General features: G+C 52.2%; 1 protein-coding gene across 1 annotated transcript in view; it reads right to left on the bottom strand.

The window, feature by feature from the left end:
* c24h15orf39 (chromosome 24 C15orf39 homolog) overlaps positions 1–2,967 on the bottom strand; it is a 42,281-nt gene extending 39,314 nt beyond the window's left edge. Inside the window, exon 1 of the mRNA XM_038784416.1 lies at positions 2,853–2,967. The gene's annotated coding sequence lies outside the window, so the exon portion shown is untranslated. The remainder of the gene's footprint in view (positions 1–2,852) is intronic.
* Positions 2,968–22,702: the final 19,735 nt, after the last annotated feature.

Raw genomic sequence — 22,702 nt, 5'->3', positions numbered from 1 at the left:
GCACACACACTCCCCCTACACGCGCACACACACTCCCCCTACACGCACGCACACACTCCCCCTACACGCACGCACACACACTCCCCCTACACGCACGCACACACTCCCCCTACACGCACGCACACACACTCCCCCTACACGCACGCACACACTCCCCTACAACGCACGCACACACACTCCCCCTACACGCACGCACACACACTCCCCCTACACGCACGCACACACACTCCCCCTACACGCACGCACACACACTCCCCCTACACGCACGCACACACACTCCCCCTACACGCATGCACACTCCCCCTACACGCACGCACACACCCCCTACACGCACGCACACACACTCCCCCTACACGCACGCACACACACTCCCCCTACACGCACGCACACACACTCCCCCTACACGCACGCACACACACTCCCCCTACACGCACGCACACACTCCCCCTACACGCACGCACACTCCCCCAACACGCACGCGCACACTCCCCCTACATGCAGACACACCACTTGCCCATCATACCCCTCCCCCATCGTACCCACCCCCTCATCGTACTCACCCCTCTCCCATCGTACCCTCCCCCAACATACCCCTCCCCCCATTGTACCCTCCCTCTCCCCTCGTACCCGCCCCTCCCACCCATCGTACCTTCCCCATCCCCTATCGGACCCTTTCCCTCCCCATCATACCTCCCCTTCCCCACCATACCCTCCCCCCCCAATGTACCCTCCCTCTCCCCTCGTACCCACCCCCTCCCCTCCCACCCATCCATCCCCCTCCTATCGTACCCTCCCCTATCATACTCTCCCCCCCAACATACCCTCGCCCATCATACCCTCCCTCTCCCCTCCCATCGTACCATCCCCCTCCCATCGTACCCACCACCCCCTCACGTCGCATCATACAAACCACACCTGCCCTATCATACCCACCAGGCCTGCACATCATACTCTCCCCCTACCCCAACATACCCTCCCGCTCCGCTCCTTTCGTACCCACCACCCCCTCCCGTCGCATTATACATACCGCACTTGCCCTGCTATCGTGCACTCATCCCCAATCGTGCCCTCACCCACCCCCACCCCCACCCCCGGGTAAGGAGGCAGCCCAACAGCCCCCCCCCCCCCCCGGATAAGGAGGCAGCCCACACACACCCGCCCCCCGGATAAGGAGGCAGCCCACACACACCCGCCCCCCGGGTAAGGAGGCAGCCCACACCCCCCGGTAAGGAGGCAGTCCACACCCCCCGGGTAAGGAGGCAGCCCACACCCCCCGGGTAAGGAGGCAGCCCACCCCCCCCCCCCCCCCCCGGGTAAGGAGGCAGCCCACACCCCCCCCCCCCCCGGGTAAGGAGGCAGCCCACACCCCCCCCCCGGGTAAGGAGGCAGCCCACACCCCCCCCCCCCGGGTAAGGAGGCAGCCCACACCACCCCCCCCCCGGGTAAGGAGGCAGCCCACACCCCCCCCCCCCCCGGGTAAGGAGGCAGCCCCCCCCCCCGGGTAAGGAGGCAGCCCACACCCCCCCCCCGGGTAAGGAGGCAGCCCACACACCCCCCCGGGTAAGGAGGCAGCCCACACCCCCCCCCCCCCCCGGGTAAGGAGGCAGCCCCCCCCCCCCCCCCCCCCCGGGTAAGGAGGCAGCCCACACCCCCCCCCCCCCCCCCCGGGTAAGGAGGCAGCCCACACCCCCCCCCCCCCCGGGTAAGGAGGCAGCCCACACCCCCCCCCCCCCCGGGTAAGGAGGCAGCCCCCCCCCCCCCGGGTAAGGAGGCAGCCCCCCCCCCGGTAAGGAGGCAGCCCAGCCCCCCCCCCCCCCCCGGGTAAGGAGGCAGCCCACACCCCCCCCCCGGGTAAGGAGGCAGCCCACCCCCCCCCCCCGGGTAAGGAGGCAGCCCACACCCCCCCCCCCCGGGTAAGGAGGCAGCCCACCAGCCCCCCCCCCCCCCCGGGTAAGGAGGCAGCCCACCAGCCCCCCCCCCCCCGGGTAAGGAGGCAGCCCACCAGCCCCCCGGGTAAGGAGGCAGCCCACCAGCCCCCCCCCCCCCGGGTAAGGAGGCAGCCCACATCCCCCCGGGTAAGGAGGCAGCCCACATCCCCCCGGGTAAGGAGGCAGCCCACACCCCCCGGGTAAGGAGGCAGCCCACCAGCCCCCCCCCCCCCCCCCCCGGGTAAGGAGGCAGCCCACATCCCCCGGTAAGGAGGCAGCCCACATCCCCCCGGGTAAGGAGGCAGCCCACATCCCCCGGGTAAGGAGGCAGCCCACATCCCCCCGGGTAAGGAGGCAGCCCACATCCCCCCGGGTAAGGAGGCAGCCCACATCCCCCCCGGGTAAGGAGGCAGCCCACATCCCCCCGGGTAAGGAGGCAGCCCACACCCCCCGGGTAAGGAGGCAGCCCCTACCCCCCGGGTAAGGAGGCAGCCCACACCCCCCGGGTAAGGAGGCAGCCCCTACCCCCCGGGTAAGGAGGCAGCCCACACCCCCCGGGTAAGGAGGCAGCCCACACCACCCGGGGTAAGGAGGCAGCCCACACCACCCGGGGTAAGGAGGCAGCCCACACCCCCCGGGTAAGGAGGCAGCCCACACCACCCCCCCCCTCCCTCCCCTACCCCGGGTAAGGAGGCAGCCCACGCCACCCCCCACCCCCCGGGTAAGGAGGCAGCCCACACCCCCCCCCCCCCCTCCCTCCCCTACCCCGGGTAAGGAGGCAGCCCACACCCCCCCCCCCCTCCCTCCCCTACCCCGGGTAAGGAGGCAGCCCACACCCCCCCCCCCCTACCCCGGGTAAGGAGGCAGCCCACACCCCCCCCTACCCCGGGTAAGGAGGCAGCGGTCCCTCATTCACTCACTCACCCGCTCCTCTGAAAGCGATAACTCCATACGAGTTGACGGGAAATTGTTGTGTTGCTCCCCACAATTGGCCGTGTGAGGTTTGGGTCAGTCAGCCTGGCGGCTGTATTCCTTCCTCCCGCCCGCCCGCCCTCCCGCCCACGCTCTCTCTCTCTCTCTCTCTCTCCCCTTCACTCTTTCAAACCTCCGCCCCGGGCGCCGCCTCCGCGCGGGGGTCACGTGCGCGGTGACATCACCGATCGGGGCGGCCGTTGTCCGTTTGAAAAAGGGCGGGAAGTGTGGGGCGGCGGAGTAAGAGCTGATTAAAGGGGCGGGGCTCCGAGGGAAGTGGGGCGGGGCTGGGTGAAGCGGGCAAGGATGGATGGCGGGGCTGGGAAACAGGCTCCGGGGAATGCTGAGGGGCGGGTCTGCCGGGAAAGGGGCGGGGTCTGCCGGGAAAGGGGCGGGGCCGCAGGTTGGGGTGGGGGGGGGGTTCGTTCGGGGCTGAACGGAGAGCGGGACTGCTGGCCAGAGAGGCGTGGCTGAGGGGAAAGGGGCGTGGCTGAGGGGAAAGGGGCGTGGGCCGGGCCTCTGGTTGGAGGACGCTGAGGGGGCGGGCCTTCCCGTCTCGTGCGCTGCCTGTCACGTGAGCGGCAACTGGCTATAAAAGCCGCCAGCGGTCAGCTCCTCTTCAGTCTGCGGGTCAGCAGGGGGAAGCTGTGCTGGGTTTGAGTAGGGGAAAGGCTACAGTGGTAAGCTGCAGCTGAAAGGCATTTAGCGAATATGAGCGAGAAAGCAACAGGGGAAACGTTTCCTTGTCTCCAGCATATTGAGCTCAATGCTGTAGGAAACACTTCCTTCCCCCCCCATCCTCCTCTGCAGCTTCCCACATTCTTAACCATGACCACTGGCTGTAAAGCACTTTAGGATATGCTGAAGATGGCTGTGTGTTCATAAAATTCAAGCTTGCTTCATATACTCAGCTCAAGCTGACCTTTTGTCCAGAAGGAAGATAGAAACTTAGCAGTTTGTAAACCTGGAGAAGTGGGGAGCAAGTTTTTAAAAAGGTCTGCAGTTGGGAAGGTACAGTGCAGGCTGGGAGGGCCGAAGGGCCTGTTCCTGTGCTGTAATTTTCTTTGAAGAGACTTCACTAACATAATTTCAATGGGCAAAGAAACCAAGATTTTAGCATGGTAGTGCAGTGGCTAGCACAGTTGCTTCACAACTCTATGGTCCCAAGTTTGATTCCTGGCTTGGGTCGCTGTCTGTGAAGGAGTCTGCCCATTCTTCCCTGTGTCTGCATGGGTTTCCTCCCACAGTCCAAAGATGTGCAGGTTAGGTGGATTGGCCATGCAACAATTGCCCTTAGTGTCCAAAAAGATTAGGTGGGTGTCATAATATCCACTTGTGTGTGTGTATATAATGAGGTGCAGACAGGCAGTGATTGACACACAGGATGACCAGTAAGCACACAACACAGTGCAGCCAATCACCAGACAGGGCACTACCACTACAAAGCCAGAGGGCATGAGGTTTTCCACTCTCTGGACCCAGCCACTGAGACAGTCAGAGTCCACGAGCTAGCCAGTGCAAACACAATGCGGTGGCTAATAAGTCTGGACAGGCTAGTACTAGGTCAGTTCAGTATAGTGTCGACCCACAGCTGAACACTTATATCAGTTCTATAGTTGAATAAAACAGTGTTGGATTTTCTCCAGTGTTAGACATCTGCTTCTAACTTCCCTGCACCAAGTGCAGCCCACATCGAACCAACCTGCCTAACACATCAGTTGGGTTACGGGGATATTTCAAAGTGTTGACTCAAATGGGAGGCTCTTTCCAAGGGCCGGTGCAGACTTAATGGGCTGAATGCCCTCTTTCTGCACTGTAAATTCTATGTAAGATTATGCCTGGGTGAGCTGTGAATGGCTATATACCAAGCACGGAGTGTGACCTAGGGGTGATAAAGAATGTAGAAGCCAGCAAGCCTCCTCCCCCCCCCCCCCCCCCAAAGCTGCCGAACGAAATGGTTAGCTGGATGCGTGGGTTTCTGACCCCCATTAATATGGGGGGGGAGTGGAGTGTGCTGAAATTGTCAACACACCAGCCATATTCAAATCAACATACAAGGGTTAGTTCAGCTTGTTATCAACCACAATTGATCCTCAGAATACGCTGCCCGTACTGAAAAATGTATGGCATTGGGAGCTGGAAGCCCAATTTTGTTTACATAAGTGTAAAGGGCAGAAAGGAAAGGGGCTGCTCTTCAGGGGCTGCCCTGGGGCAATCCCCCACTGCTGAGACTGAACCTCCCTTTCCTACCTCCTCCATCCCTTAACCACCCCCCCCCCCCCCCCCCCACCCACGTGCACACATACTTCCCTCGCTAATGTTCTGACACACCCCTGGACTTGCCTGCTCTAGGGACCCTAGGCCTTGTGCTCTCTTTAGCAGCAATCCAGGCAGCAGCTACCTAAGCTCGCCTGGTGCTGCTGAGACTGATAAAGCTTCCGGGCGATAACTCCTGCTGTCCTTCAAATAGAATCGACTTGAGCAGCCAGGTGGGACATCAACAACATCTCAGCGGAGAGACAGCACTCCGGAGTGTTTCACTCTGGTGTCGGAGGCCTATTCTTTCCCCCCCCCCCCCCCCCCCCCCCCCTCCCCCCCGGGGGCTAGGAGCGGCGGAGCGTGAATTTTGCGCACCGGGCCATGACGCTTGCATCAAAGCGGCGTGCCCGGAATGACGTGGCCGGCGGCGCCTAAGTGATGTCAGCCGCGCATGCGCGGTTGCCGTCTTCCCCTCTCCTGCCCCGCAAGACATGGCGGCTTGATCTTGCGGGGCGACGGAGGGAAAAGAGTGCGTCTTTTAGAGATGCCGGCCCGACGATCGGTGGGCACCGATCGCGGGCCAGGCTTCTTCTGAGCACACCCATGATGCTCGATCCTCCCTCCGCCCCCCCACATGCAGCGGTCGCGCGATGTTCATGCCGGCAGCGACCAGGGGTGGTTGGCGGCAGCGTGAACCGGTCGGGTTCGGCCCATCCGAGCGACCTGTTGCAAAACGTGACACTCCATTTTGGGGGGGGGGGGGGGAGAATCGCGGGGGGTGCCAGGGTGGCGTGGTGTGATTTGCCCGGCCCTCCCGCGATTCTCCCACCCGGCGTGGGGGTCGGAGAATTGCGCCCGAGGTTTCCAGTATAGAAGCAGGGATGTGTTGCTGCAATTGTACAGTGCCTTGGTGAGGCCACACTTGGAGTATTGTGTGCAGTTGTGGTTGTCTTCTCTGAGGAAGGATGTTCTGCTCGCGAGGGAGTGCAGCAAAGGTTTACCAGACTGATTCCAGGGATGGCGGGACTGTCATATGAGGAGAGATTGACCAGGTTCATTTTTCATTTCATTTTTCATTTTTTCAGGTTGGGATTGTTCTCGCTGGAGTTCAGAAGAATGGGGGGCGATCTCATAGAGACTTTTAAAATTCTAACAGGACTAGACAGGGTAGATGCAGGGAAGATGTCCCCGATGGTGGGTGTGTCCAGAACCAGGTGTCACAGTCTGAGGATTCAGGGTAAACCATTTCGGACAGAGATAAGGAGACACTTCTTCACACACAGAGTGGTGAGCCTGTGGAATTCATTACCGCAGGAAATAGTTGATGTTAAAACTTTGAATATATTCAAGAGGCGGCTGGATATAGCACTTGGGGAGAATGGGATCAAAGGCTATGGGGAGAAAGCAGGTTTAGGCTTTTGAGTTGGATGATCAGCCATGATCGTGATGAATGGCGGAGCATGCTCGAAGGGCCAAAAGGCCGCCACCTGCTCCTATCTCTATGTATCTATGACTCAGAGTCAAGAATGCTACCAACAGATTGACGGCAATTATTGCTATTTGATATGTGGCTAAATAATGCAGTGATCAACCTAAGAAGTCAGTAGAGAATCACTACCTAGGCTGCAATAAAAAAATGTTATAATGCTGTTTTGGTTGGGCGTGAGAAATGCAGAAGCATAAACCGTCATAAAGTTGAAATAAATACTTCTGTCTACATTCTGAATAGAATTGCTAATTGCATTGTTTACTTGGAACCCCGTCTAGAAGCCTGGTTTACTAAAAATCGCTGAACCACAACAGCCATGACACAACGAGAATCATTTAGCACTCGTACAATTGGAGGTTTAATAATGCCATTTCCACTTTCACAGCACATTTTTTGCAGTGGACCTTGTCCCCTGTAAACGTAGCTTTTTCAGACTGTGTCCTCCAAGCACGTGTCTATCTTTGTAGGTGTAGCATGTGTCCGATAAAATTAACAATTACCCAGTTCCTATCATGTGCTTTGAAATCTCTCTGGCAGCATATCAAATTCCGTTCATGGTGTTTGCATAGTTAAGGTAACTAATGTAATTATTGACAAACGCACAGTAAAAATGAAACAGACTTGCTAGTTCCTGCGGGTACGGTGTAACACAAATCTGACAATCAATGTCCTGTACCTTTCATTTGACTTTTGAAATAAATTTGTCAGTTAAACTTAACGTGCCGATTGTCAGTTGCGCCATTCAGTATGTATTGCAGTCTTCTTCACTGAACACTTTAAATTTATTATTATTTTATTTTATTTTTAAAGAGTACCCAATTATTTTATTTCCAATTAAGGGGCAATTTAGCGTGGCCAATCCACCTAACCTGCACATCTTTGGGCTGTGGGGGTGAAACACACGCAGGCACGGGGAGAATGTGCAAACTCCACACGGACAGTGACCCAGGGCCGGGATTCAACCCGGGCCCTCAGTGCCGCAGTCCCAGTGCTAACCACTGCGCCACATGCCGCCCCTCTCTTCACTGAACATTTGATGACCCAGTCATCAAGTTCAGTTGGATGAGATCACATTCGAATAAAGAACGTTAGGGATTAGATTTTTTAAAAAGGACAAATGCAATCCGAAGAATAAATTAGGCAGTAACTCAAAAATATTAACATATGAACAACTTAGAACATAGAACAGTACAGCACAGAACAGGCCCTTCGGCCCTCAATGTTGTGCCGAGCCATGATCACCCTACTCAAACCCACGTATCCACCCTATACCTGTAACCCAACAACCCCCCCCCTTAACCTTACTTTTATTAGGACACTACGGGCAATTTAGCATGGCCAATCCACCTTACCCGCACATCTTTGGACTGTGGGAGGAAACCGGAGCACCCGGAGGAAACCCACGCACACAGGGGGAGGACGTGCAGACTCCACACAGACAGTGACCCAGCGGGGAATCGAACCTGGGACCCTGGAGCTGAGAAGCATTGATGCTAACCACCATGCTACCCTGCTGCCACTTGACATGGCATGACAGATCGAGGTAGCAAATTAAGAGTCTCGTCGGCTATGACCAGTGTTTGAAAGAGCTGTCCAATTTTTAGTCCACTCCCCAGCTCTTTCACAGAGCCCAGCATCTTTTTCGCCCAGCAATTATTTTTTTTCCAATTCCCTTTTGGGGGTTGCTATTGAATCTGCTTCCCACCACTCTTCCAGGCAGTGCGTCCCCTGAGGACAGTAGTTTGTTTACAGTTTGTAAGAATATTCAATATGTATCCATGTTACACTGGACCAAGGGCAGCACGGTGGCCTAGTGGTTAGCACAACCGCCTCACGGCGCTGAGGTCCCAGGTTCGATCCCGGCTCTGGGTCACTGTCCGTGTGGAGTTTGCACATTCTTCCCGTGTCTGCGTGGGTTTCGCCCCCACAACCCCCAAAAATGTGCAGAGTAGGTGGATTGGCCACGCTAAAATTGCCCCTTAATTGGAAAAAATAATTGGGTAATCTAAATTTATAAAAAAAAAAAAAAAAAAATGTTACACTGGACCAGGATATGGCTAGGATGTCATTAGGGCTGCAGTATGGCTGTCACAACCGAGATCATCATTACTGGGTCAGGAAGTGCAAAATTGGCTCAAGTTTCATTGTCCATTGATGTGCATGTAGACCCTCTTATGGATTGACCTGATTAACACGACAACCCTGTGTGCTTCACCTGAGGCCGGTGTTATCTAGTTACATTAGAACATAGAACATAGAACAGTACAGCACAGAACAGGCCCTTCGGCCCTCGATGTTGTGCCGAGCAATTATCACCCCCTACTCAAGCCTAACATATCCACCCCATACCAGTACCCCCCCCCCCCCAATTTAGCATGGCCAATCCACCTAACCCGCACATCTTTGGACTGTGGGAGGAAACCGGAGCACCCGGAGGAAACCCACGCACACACGGGGAGGACGTGCAGACTCCTCACAGACAGTGACCCAGCCGGGAATTGAACCTGGGACCCTGGAGCTGTGAAGCATTTATGCTAACCACCATGCTACCGTGCTGCCCAAGCTACACATTGTGTACCTTGTGTTGCCCTATTATGTATTTTCTTTTATTTCCTTTTCTTCCCATGGACTTAATGATCTGTTGAGCTGCTCGCAGAAAAATACTTTTCACTGTACCTCGGTACACGTGACAATAAACCAATCCAATCCAATCCAAATCAGACCCGAATCTTTTTTTTTTTTTTTTTTTAAATAATTTTTATTGAAAGAGTTTTTCCATACAAACATTTACCCCTACTAATTTTTAAATTATTTACAACACAATCCCTCTAGGCAAATGTCCCTCCCTCGCCCGCCCTCTCGCGCGCACCAGTCCTCCCCCCCCCCCCCCCCCCCAGGCAACCTTAACAAACAAGGCAGCCTACAGTTTCAGACATGAGCAGCGAGCAGACTTGCCCGCGTTACAGTCCTGCATGTCCCCCCACGACCCTTGCTGCCCCCCCCCCTCCCCCCCCTCCCTCCCCCCCCCCTCCCTCCCTCCCTCCCCCCCCTCCCCCCCCCCCCCCCGGGTTGCTGCTGCCACGACCCCGAACGTCTATCTCTGATCTAAAAAGTCAAGGAAAGGTTGCCACCGCCTGGAGAATCCCTGTACCGACCCTCTCAGGGCAAATTTGATCCTTTCTAGCTGAATATAGCTAGCCATATCGTTAATCCAAGTTTCAACGCTTGGAGGCCTCGCGTCCTTCCATTGAATTAATATCCTTCGTCGAGCCACTAGGGATGCAAAGGCCAGTATTCCGGCCTCCCTAGCCTCCTGTACCCCCGGTTCTACCCCGACCCCAAAGATCGCAAGCCCCCATCCTGGTTTGACCCTGGACCCCACCACCTTCGACACCGTCCTTGCCACCCCCTTCCAGAACCCTTCCAGCACCGGACATGCCCAGAACATATGCACATGGTTCGCTGGGCTTCCCAGACATCTGACACACCTGTCCTCACCCCCAAAGAACCGGCTCATCCTTGTCCCCGTCATGTGAGCTCTATGCAGCACCTTAAATTGAATGAGGCTCAGCCTCGCACACGAGGAGGAAGAATTGACCTTCTCCAGTGCATCCGCCCACGTCCCGTCTTCTATCTGCTCTCCCAGCTCCCCTTCCCACTTGGCTTTCAGCTCCTCCCCTGATGCTTCTTCCGCCTCCTGCATTATCTTGTAGATGTCTGATATCTTCCCCCCTCCGACCCAGACCCCCGAGAGCACCCTATCACTCGCCCCCTTACTGGGGAGCAGGGGGAACCCCTCCACCTGCCGTCTAGCAAATGCCTTCACTTGTAAGTATCTGAACATGTTTCCCGGGGGGAGCTCAAACTTCTCCTCCAGCCCTCCCAGGCTCGCAAACCTCCCCTCTATAAACAGGTCCTTCAGCTGCCGTATGCCCACCCTGTACCAGCTCTGAAATCCCCCGTCGATGTTCCCCGGGATGAATCTATGGTTCCCTCTTATTGGCGCCGCCAACAGACCTCCCATCAGACCCGAATCTTAATATACTACGACTGACTATTAAGGTTCCTCGGAAGGTTAACTACTTTGACAAGAGTATTGGAAGATGGTGAGCAATCAGCTGTGGAGGTGAACTTCTTGCAGGCGGTCAATGCCTTCAGGAATAAAGAGATCATAGATCATAGAATGTACAGTGCAGAAGGAGGCCATTCGGCCCATCGAGTCTGCACCGGCTCCTGGAAAGAGCACTCTACCCAAGGTTAACACCTCCACCCTATCCCCATAACCCAGTAACTCCACCCAACACCAAGGCCAATTTTGGACACTAAGGGCAACTTATCATGTCCAATCCACCTAACTTGCACATCTTTGGACTGTGGGAGGAAACCGGAGCACCCGGAGGAAACCCACGCAGACACGGGGAGGATTTGCAGACTCCGCACAGACAGTGACCTAAGCTGGAATCGAACCTGGGACCCTGGAGCTGTGAAGCGATTGTGCTATCCACAATGCTACCGTGCTGCCCTATTATACCTGTCTTGGAATGCACGACTACTGTATTACTAACTTACAACTAGCAGCTAATCCTTTAATCATTGGCACTGTGCAAAAGAGGAATAAAAAGGCTAACAGACCATTTTTGAGAAGACTGTAAATCATTCGGATCTTGCGAAACAATTGAAAGAACTGCACTGGCTCCATTTTAGACATTGGCCATTTGATACATTAGGGAACACAGGCCTAAGTATAACACAGCCAAAATGTGGGTGAAGCTAAAGGCAGATTCTGTTTTATTTTCCCAATCAAACATCTCCCAGTTTAAAAATAACACAATTTAAATGGGAATCTTATTTATACTGTCGACCTTGTACGCCAATCCCTGCGGTGTGGACCCTCGGTTGTTTACCTTTTGTAGTCAAAGAATTGTCTTTTGACTTTGAGTCAATATTCTAGGATATTGAAAGTGCACGAGAGTCCATATCATTGTACTCTAGGAACAGCTCTGCTTTTGCCATGCCATTTCCTGTGCCACTAAACCTCCGTCATCTCCTCACTCACTCCAGCAGTTTCTGTGATAGATAATCAGAGTGGCATTTTGTGTGTCTTTGAACAAGAATAACAGGAAGAACGTGGCCTAGTAGTCCTTGTAAAGTACTTTGGAGCCCAGCCGTCTCGGGTTCATGTTATATTGAGTGAGTTCAACAAAGGAACAGTTAGACATGGGTAGGGTAAAAGCAAATTACTGCGGATGCTGGAATCTGAAACGAAAGAGAAAATGCTGGAAAATCTCAGCAAGTCTAGCAGCATCTGTAGGGAGAGAAAAGAGCTAATGTTTCGAGTCCGATGACTCTTTGTCAAAGGTAACAGACAGAGAAAGCGGGAAATATTTATACTGTGCGATGTGTTGGGTAGGTTGGTTCAATGTGGACTGCACTTGATGCAGTGTGGCGAAAGACAGACCTCTATCACTGGAGAAGATCCAACACGATTTTATTCAACGATACAATTAATATACATGCTCAGCTGTGGGTCGACACTATACTGAACTGACTGGAGACCTAGTACTAGCCTGACCAGACTTACTAGCTACCACATGGTGTTTGCACTGGCTAGCTCGTGGACTCTGACTGTCTCAGTGGCTGGGTCCAGAGAGAGCGGGAAACCTATTGCCCTCTGGCTTTGTAGTGGTAGTGCCCTGTCTGGTGATTGGCTGCACTGTGCTGTGTGCTTACTGGTCATCCTGTGTGTCAATCACTGCCTGTCCGCACTTCATTATATACATGAGTGGATATTATGACACTGTGGAGTGAGAATGAAAGATGAGTCATAGCCACAGAAACCAAGGGGAAAGAGTGCTAATGGCAGTTCCCTAGAGGACAAAAGATGTGAAAGGTCAAACAGCAGGGAAACTAACATCAGAGGATGAACTGTAGATATGGGGGGAGGGGAAGGGGTGAGCAAAGAGGAGAAAGGGGAAGGAAAGATTTGGGGGGAATTAAATATATATTAAGAAAGAAAGAAATGGTAAAAGACAGTTAAGATGAAATGAAAACAAATGGGGTCGAGGTGGGAGGACTCGAAATGTTAGCTCTTTTCCCTCCCTACAGACTTGCAGAGACATGGGTAGGGTGTTCCTTTTTTTTCTCTAAATTTAGAGTATCCAATTCATTTTGTCCAATTAAGGGGCAATTTAGCATGGCACATCTTTGGGTTGTGGGGGTGAAACCCAGGCAAACACGGGGAGAATGTGCAAACTCCACACGGACAGTGACCCAGAGCCGGGATCGAACCTGGGACCTCGGCGCCGTGAGGCAGCGGGCCTAACCCACTGCGCCACCGTGCTGCCCCGGTAGGGTGTTCCTTTGATCTTAACTGTAGCATATGGAGTCCACAGAAATTAGGGGTGGGTTTTTCCAGCCTTTCCTCTCCTGGTGGCATCTACCTGTCCTGGTGAAGACGATCCACCCCCCGCCTCCCCCAAGGCAGATTCCCTGGTGGTGGATGGGTGAACCACAAAAAACACCACAGATACCAGCAGGACCGTACGCTCCCGAAAGCGCCAATGGCAGGCTGCCTTTGCTGTTGGGAAACACCGCGGGCTGGCTGGAACATCCCATCTTGGATCTTTTAAAAATTAATTTAAAGTACCCAATTCATTTTTTTCTTTCCCAATTAAGGGGCAATTTAGCGTGGCCAACCTACATAGAATTTAACAGTGCAGAAGGAGGCCATTCGGCCCATCGAGTCTGCGCCGGCTCTTGGAAAGAGCACCCTACCCAAGGTCAACACCTCCACCCCATCCCCATAACCCAGTAACCCCACCCAACACCAAGGGCAATTTTGGACACTAAGGGCAATTTATCATGGCCAATCCACGCAGACATGGGGAGAATGTGCAAACTCCACACGGATAGTGGGCCGGGATCTAACCCGGGTCCTCAGTGCCGTGAGGCAGCAGTGCTAACCACTGCGCCACCATGCCGCCCCCTCCCATCCTCGATCTTTAATTGGTCTCAACAGTAAATCATTTTTGAAGATTAAAAAGCATCAGATTGTGGGGAAAGAAGTAAAACAGTGAAATTCATTCTTCTTGTACAAGTGGGGCCTCACGGTAGCATGGTGGTTAGCACCAATGCTTCACAGCTCCAGGGTCCCAGGTTCGATTCCCGGCTGGGTCACTGTCTGTGTGGAGTCTGCACGTCCTCCCTGTGTGTGCGTGGGTTTCCTCCGGGTGCTCCGGTTTCCTCCCACAGTCCAAAGATGTGCGGGTTAGGTGGATTGGCCATGCTAAATTGCCCGTAGTGTAAGGTTAATGGGGGGATTGTTGGGTTACGGGTATACGGGTTACGTGGGTTTAAGTAGGGTGATCATTGCTCGGCACAACATCGAGGGCCGAAGGGCCTGTTCTGTGCTGTACTGTTCTATTCTAAGTTAAGCTAATAAAAAATTAAATTGCAGCACAAATCCCCCAATTAACCGCTGAAGAATTGATTTAAATAAATACTGATGATATTATAGTGTGCAGGTTCTCTGCACATTAGGGTTTATTTTCTAATAATATCTGACTATATTAACATTGCAGGTTTACCAGCAGTAAAGCCGGCCTTTATAATCCTTTTGCAATATCACAAAGCACTTCACAGTCAATGAAGTACTTTTTAAATGTTACCATTGAGTAAGGTAAGAAATGTTGCATCTGATTTACACATGGCAAGGTTCCACAAACAGCAATGTGATAATGGCAAGAAAATCTTCTTTAGTGATTTTGATTGAAGGATGAACATGCGTTAGGGCACTGGGGGAAATCTCCCTGCTCTCTTTCACAATAATGTCACAGGAACTTGTACAGCCCCTGAGATGCGAGATGGGGCCTCGCCTCATCCAAAAGGCAGGACCTTCAGTCGGATAGTACCCCCTCGTTACTGCACTGGAGTGTCAGCCTTTCTCTTTGTCTTCAAGTGGGCGGCATGATCGCACAGTGGTTAGCACTGTTGCTTCACGGCACCAGGGATTTTCATAGAATTTACAGTGCAGAGGGAGGCCATTCGGCCTATCGAGTCTGCACCGGCTCTTGGAAAGAGCACCCTCCCCACCTCCAACCTATCCCCATAACCCAATAACCCCACCCAACACCAAGGGAAATTTTGGACACGATGGACAATTTAGCATGGCCAATCCACCTAACCTGCACATCTTTGGACTGTGGGAGGGAATCGGAGCACCCGGAGGAAACCCACTCAAACACGGGGAGAACGTGCAGACTCCGCACAGACGGTGACCCAGCGGGGAATCGAACCTGGGACTCTGGAGCTGTGAAGAAATTGTGCTAACCACTGTGTTACCGTGGTGGCCACGGCTTGGGTCACTGTCTGTGCGGAGTCTGCACGCTCTCTCCTTGTCTGCGTGGGTTTCCTCCGGGTGTTCCGGTTTCCTCCCACAAGTCCCAGAAGACGTGCTTGTCAGGTGAATTGGACATTCTGAATTCTCCCTCTGTGTACCCGAACAGGCGCCGGGAGTGTTGCGACTAGGGGTTTTTCACAGTAACTTCATTGCAGTGCTTTTTTAAAAATAAATTTAGACTACCCCCAATTCATTTTCTTTTCCAATTAAGGGGCAATTTAACGTGTTCAATCCACCTAGCCTGCACATCTTTGGGTTGTGGGGGTGAAACACACGCAGACACGGGGAGAATGTGCAAACTCCACACGGACAGTGACCCAGAGCCGGGATCGAATTTGGGACCTCGGCGCCGTGAGGCAGCAGGGCTAACCCACTGTGCCACCGTGCTGCCCCATTGCAATGCTAATGTAAGCCAACTTGTGACACTAATAAAGACTGTCATTATTGTTAAGTTTTGAAGACAAGGTCTCACAACCCACAACCACTGCCTCAGAGGCAAGTGCGCTACTAAGCGATTCACAGTCGTTATCAATAGTTCAATCTCTTTCATGTAATGAATCAGCTCAGCTTTCCCTGAAAGTGCTGTCACCTCAGACAGCAACAAAATAAATCTTCATATCAGAGCATTTACACTAATTCCACATGCAGAGATTCACACCATCCAAGGAGATTACAATATCTCCAAATTCAGCGCCATAACTGCTGCTATTATTTCTGTTTATAGTCGTCAATCTGACCATAGAAGCAGGAGTAGGCGATCTGACCCCTCGAGCCTTCTCCATCATTCAAAAGGATCATAACTAATCTTTGAGTGGACTGAGCTCTACTTACCCGCCCGCTCGGCCGAACCCTAATTCCTTGACTATTCAAAAATCTATCAATCTTTGCCTTAAAAACATTCAACGGAGTAAGGTCAACTGCTTCACTGGGCAGGGAATGCCACAGATTTGCAACTCTTTGGATGAAGAAGTTCCTCCTCAACTCAGTCCTAAATATGCTCCCCTCCCCCTTATTTTGAGGCTATGCCCCCGAGCTGAAGATTCACCCACCAGTGGAAACAACCTCCCTGCTTCTATCTTATCTATTCGCTTCATAATTTCATATGTTTCTATAAGATCCCTCCTCATTCTTCTAAATTCCAATGAGTTTAGTCCCAGTCTACTCAGTCTCGCCTAAGAGCCAATCCTCCCAACTCCGGAATCAACCTAGTGAATCGCCTCTGCAACCCTTCTAGTGCCAGTAGAACATAGAACACACAGTGCAGAAGGAGGCCATTCGGCCCATCGAGTCTGCACCAACCCACTTAAGCCCTCACTCCCACCCTATTCCCCCTTACCCAATAACCCCTCCCAACATTTTGGACACTAAAGGGCAATTTATCATGGCCAATCTACCTAACTTGCATGTCTTTCGGCTGTGGGAGGAAACCGGAGCACCCGGAGGAAACCCATGCACACACTGGGAGAACGTGCAGACTCTGCACATCCTTTCTCAAGTCAGGAGACCAAAATGGCATACAGTACTCCAGGTGTGGCCTCACACTATACTGCTGCACCCTTTGCATTAAATCTGGGCAAGCACGGTAGCACAAGTTCTATGTTCTAAAACCTCTAATGTTCCAAATCTGGATGGCAAAGAGGTAGCTCCATTCTCTCTCCACAGACACTCTACATTTGCTGAGATTGTCCAGCATTTTCTTATTTTGTGCTGGATTTAACGGAAGAGGTTTTAAAACTTCTCTTTCCCAAGGAACTGCTCAGATACTCCTGGGAATCCCTGGCAAATCTGAAAACGCTCCCGGGGACTCCAAATCCCACCTTCCCAAAGACACGACTTGTTCAAAGCAAAAGGCCGTTATCACGGCAAAAAACATTATTATCCAGTGATGGAAATAATATGAAAGTACTTTGGAATGACAGAAACCATATACAAATGTTGTTCAGATAGACTCCAAAAGGCATTTGATGAGGGTCCACATCAAACATTATTCACAAAGATTAGAAGGCAGAACATTATTTCTCCCTGGGCTGTGAGGTTCTCCAGCAAGGCCCGCACCTGTGCATCACAAACAATTCCTTCCCTCCCTCCAATACATTTGGTAATCTAATTGAGTGTCAGCAGCCTGCGATAAGGAACACAAACGGCATACAAATTCCAAGGTTACTTCTGCAGATTTACATCTATTTGATTGATTACTCGCTTCAGACCTCACACCCCAATCAGGTGCGAAGGGACAGTAAATGGCCTCTTCTCAAAGGCATTGTTCTGTGAACAATGGCTCGCCAATTTGAATCCCGGAGACAAAGACTTCCTCAGGCTATTAGATGAGGACATAGATCAGGGTCGGATCAGGAAATTGGTGGACTGATCTCTGCTAAGTAGCTAATGGCAGCCGTCTCTTTAGCTAGACAGAGGAATGTTCAGAATGCTATTCTTCATTTTGTTCCAGTGACGCTCTTACCCTTCAAACTCACAAGGCTGCCAGACCTGCGCGTATGGACTTCAGCAGGCACAATTGAAGGCAACTGGTCTGCTCTTCCCCCATCTAAATGAAAAACATCCAGCTGAATTGAAGTTACGATATTGCCATTAGGTGAGAAAGAGGAAGGCACATTCAGGGTGGAGGTGGATCTCAAGATAATAGATAATAGAATTTACAGTGCAGAAGGAGGCCATTCGGCCCATCGAGCCTGCACCGGCTCCTGGAAAGAGCACCCTACCCAAGGTCAACACCTTCACCCTATCCCCATAACCCAGTAACCCCACCCAACACTAAGGGCAATTTTGGACACTACGGGCAATTTATCATGGCCAATCCACCTAACCTGCACATCTTTGGACTGTGGGAGGAAACCGGAGCACCCGGAGGAAACCCACACAGACACGGGGAGGATGTGCAGACTCCGCACAGACAGTGACCCAAGCCGGAATCGAACCTGGGACCCTGGAGCTGCGAAGCGATTGTGCTATCCACAATGCTACCGTGCTGCCTCAAGATGAGCAGTAGAATTCTCATGGCACCTTGGCCAATATTCATCCCTCACCCAGCACCTTCTAAACAGATACAAGCATCATTTATTATTGTGGGACTGTGTTGTGTGCAAACTGGCTGTTTCACAAATGTGACTCAAAAAATAATTACTGATAAGCCAATCTTGGGCTGAGCTGTGAAAGGTGATTACAAATCTGTTCAGGCAATTGGGGAGGGTTTTCAATTCAAATTAAGGGATGTCACTGAGCTATGTAGGAGCATGTTTCTTTTTCATTTGGTTTAGCTCACTGGGCTAAATCGCTGGCTATGTAGGAGCATGTTTCTTTTTCATTTGGTTTAGCTCACTGGGCTAAATCACTGGCTTTTAAAGCAGGCCAGCAGCACGGTCCGATTCCCGTATCAGCCTCCCCAGACAGGCTCCGGAATGTGGCGACTAGGGGCATTTCACAGTAACTTCACTGAAGCCTACCCGTGACAATAAGCTATTTTCTTTTTCATTTCATTTCATTACAGTTAACTTGGAAGGACCAGACAGAGTCAATGGGAAAGTATCCCACTCCCAGCCTTGTCTGGATCAGATGAAAATACAAATACTAAAAATTAGAATAATATTTCTGTTTTATGAAAACTGCAAGGAAGCATTGGCCTTCACTTGCCAATGTTTTTAATGAGCATGTTTGTTCTCAATCATTGTCTTCTGCTGACTAAAATTAAGTTTACAGGGGCAAAAGTTAAATTCCCACGAAAGTTATGCCCGTCTGCGAAGGGAGAATGTGGTTGCCCTGGCAACAATGAGATTATAACAAGGACACCGTTGACAAAAACAGACAAATTGTTTAGAATTCTGATATGAAGAGAGCAACTGTAGCTTATATGAAGATGTCCAAATGTCATGTGGGAAAATCCCTGCACTGATAAGGCAAATTATCAAAGAACAAAGAGGACGTTGTCTGAGCAGGAGCTCAGGCAAACAAGACATCTACACTCATAAAGCATGTGATTTGAACTCTTGAAAACAATGGACTTTTAAAAGAAATTATAGTGCCCAATTCTGTTTTTCCCAATTAAGGGGCAATTTAGCGTGGCCAATCCACCTAACCTTCACAGGTTTCAGTTGTGGGGGTTAGACCCACACAGACACGGGGTGGGGTGGGGGGGGGGGGGGGGGGGGGGGGGGGGAGAGAAAGAGTGCAAACTCCACACAGACAGTGACCTGGGGCTGGGATTGAGCCCGGGTCCTTGGTGCCGTGAGGCAATGGTGCTAACCACTGCACCACCGTGCCACCCTAAAACAATGGGCATTTAACAAACAAAGGAACCTTGAGGATGGTTAACATAGAACATAAAGTGTGGAAAGAGGCCATTTGGCCCATCAAGTCTGCACTGACCCACTTAAGCCCTCACTTCCACCCTATCCCAATAACCCCTCTTAAGTTTTTTGGTCTCTTAAAGGGCAATTTGTCATGGCCAATCCATATAACCTGCATGTCTTTGGACTGTGGGAGGAATCCAGAGCACCCGGAGGAAACCCACGCAGACACGGGGAGAACGTGCCGACTCTGCACAGACAGTGACCCAGCGGGGAATTGAACCTGGGACCCTGGCACTGTGAAGCCACAGTGCTATCCACTTGTGCTGCCATGCTGCCTATGCTTCCGTGCTGCCCAAAAGGCAGATCAAATGTCCTGCTGATTTATGTCAGCAATATCATTTGCTCCCCTATCTCTTCAATGCTCATTAATAGGCCAACACACCAGTAACTAGTTCCCCATCCATAAGATTAAGAACAAATAACTCTGATGGCATGGTGTCGCTGTGGTTAGCACGGCACCGAGGACCTGGGTTCAATCACAGTCCCAGGTCACTGTCCGTGTGGAGTTTGCACATTCTCATCCCCACAACACAAAAATGTGCAGGGTAGGGGGATTGGCCTAAAGAAGATGAGAAGACATTTCTCCAGTCGGACAGAAAAGCCAGACGCAAGCCTAAAGATCTTTGCCACCCAAAAACCTGCTGCTTTTTCTGTACACAAGTGAAGATAAATCCATATTTTGTATGTTAACCAAAGCTAAGGTTATTCACATAATTGAATAAGCGTTAATCAAACTACGAGACCCACATTGACCTTTGGGTCAAACTAATTGGGAATCGGTTATTCACCAGTTTTGACACTTCCCGATTTAAATAGCTGGGATGTATCAGGTGTCTTATGGGTCAGATATCATTTAAAGGAAATAAATTAGCTTTGGTGCACTGCTGCTTGTGGGCAGGTGACTCGAACAACAGTTGTCTTCTTCAGTTATGCATATCAAATTGAGAATTATGGGTAGCATGGTGGTTAGCATTGCTGCCTCACAGCGCCAAGGACCCGGGTACAATTCCGACCTTGGGTGACTGTCTGTGTTGAGTTTGCACATTCTTTCCCCCCCCCCCGTATCTGCGTGGGTTTCCTCCCACAGTCCAAAGATGTGTTGCATGTTAGGTGGATTGGCCACGCTAAATTGCCCCTTGGTGTCCAAAGATGTGTAGGTTAGGTGGCTTTCTGGGGTCACGGGGATAGGGCCGGGAGTCTATGTAGGGTGCTCTGTGTCGGTGCAGACTCGATGGGCCGAATGGCCTCCTTCTGCACTGCACGGATTCGGTGATTTAATTTGGATGTGGAGGAAGATAGCTGAACATACAATTAGGAGCAGGCCTTAAGGCCCCTCGACCCTGCTCCACAATTCAATAAGATCACGACTTATCTGATGGTGGCCTCAGCTCCACTTTCCTGTCGATACCCCCATAACCCTCTGCCTCCCTTGGCAATCAAGAATCTATCTAATCCAGCCTTAAAAATGACCCGGCGCCCAGTGCTCCCTGGGGAAGACAATTCCATCGATCGATGTCCCCCCAAGAGAGATTAATTCTACTCATCTCCGTCTTAAATGGGAGACTTCTTTGTTTGAATCAGTTGTTCCCCCCTAGTTCTAGTCTCTCCCACAAGAATAGAGCCAAACACATTACTGTGCGCCTGGAGTCGCATGTAGGCCAGACCGAGTAAGGATGACAGATCTCCTTCGCCAAAAGGACATTAGTGAACCAGGTGGGTTCTCGCAACAATTCATGATATGTTGTCATGGCCACCATTACCGAAACACTATTCTTAGTTTAGTTAGTTTAGCGATGCCCTGAAGGACAGTGGCCATATCCATTCTAATATTATTGTCACAAGCAGGCTTACATTAACACTGCAATGAAGGTACTGTGAAAAGCCCCCAGTCGCCACACTCCGGCTCCTGTTCGGGTACACAGAGGGAGAATTCATGATGTCCAATTCACCTAACAGCACGTCTTTCGGGACTTGTGGGAGGAAACCGGAGCACCCGGAGGAACAGGGCCGGCTCAAGGCACCGGCAACTCGGGCAGTTGCCCGGGGCGCCATGTGCTAGGGGGCGCCAGAGACTCTGGTCCCGCGCATGCGCAGTTGGACCGGTGCCAACCAGCGCATGCGCGGTGGCCGCCCTCCCCCAGGGCGGCCCCCCCTCGGTCCGCCCCCCCCCCCCCCCCCCTGTCCGCCCGGCTCGGTCCGCTCCCCCCTGCCCCCCACCCCGCTCGGGCCCCCCTCGGGTCCGCCCCCCCTCTCGGCCCAGCCCCCCCCCCTCTCGGCCCAACCCCCCCCCGCCCCGGCCCAAACCCCCGCCGCCCCCCCCCAAGGGCGCCTAAGTTCAGCTTGCCCAGGGCGCCAGCAACCCTAGGGCCGGCGCTGCGGAGGAAACCCACGCGCGCACGGGGAGGACGTGCAGACTCCGCACAGACAGCGACCCAAGCCGGGAATCGAACCTGGGACCCTGGTGCTGTGAAGCAACAGTGCTAACCCCTGTGCTACCATGTTTCCCTAACTGACCTGGTCTAGAGTCAGCCAGTCGGGCACCGACTAGCGAAGACCCAGTAGGGAAATACCAGAGCTGTGCATAATAGTCAACGTGTTAAATAAAAAAAAAGTTCTGTTTTCTCTACCAACTCACTTCGTTGTCCCTTACAAAACAGCTGGGAATCGAAAAGGGACCCTGGTGGCTGTGAAGCAACAGTGCTAACCACTGTGCTACCGTGCCACCCTTGGTGACACCAGGCCAATGTGATGTCACTCTTTTTTTTAATATCGCTCAAGTGAAAAATCATCCAACCTGGTTATGACCAGACAAGGTGGTAGATTGACTATTTCCTTCTATTGGGTGGCTTGTGCAATATTTAAATGGTAACTATTAGATACTGTTGAGCAGATGAGTTAAAGACAAGGACTGATTGTGAGGAGTTACTGATTACACAAGATTTATTGTCGATTATCAGTGGACTCTTATCATATTGGACCTAGAAGAATTAGATCTGGTGGCTGTGCATCACTCATGAGACTCCTGGGCAGCTATTTAAGCAGAACTATTTAAAGGTGTAATAATATTCTCCTGTTTTGTGTACAAGGCCGGGATTGTGAAATCATAAAACTAGACAGATGAAATAGAACAGGCCACAAGTCAAAGGAAACCACAAACGAGAACTAGCTCCATTCCACACAAAAATGCAGGCGATAGGAGAAATGAAGAACTGTGGCTGAGCCAAAGGAGACAGCAGTAAAACACCCAATTTGCTATTTGAATAGGTCCAGCAGAACACGCTGTAGCCTGAGG

Source organism: Scyliorhinus canicula, chromosome 24, assembly GCF_902713615.1.
Source record: "Scyliorhinus canicula chromosome 24, sScyCan1.1, whole genome shotgun sequence".
Lineage (NCBI taxonomy): Eukaryota > Metazoa > Chordata > Chondrichthyes > Carcharhiniformes > Scyliorhinidae > Scyliorhinus > Scyliorhinus canicula.
The sequence above is the reverse complement of the archived record's forward strand: the minus strand, read 5'-3'. Positions and strand labels throughout refer to the sequence as shown.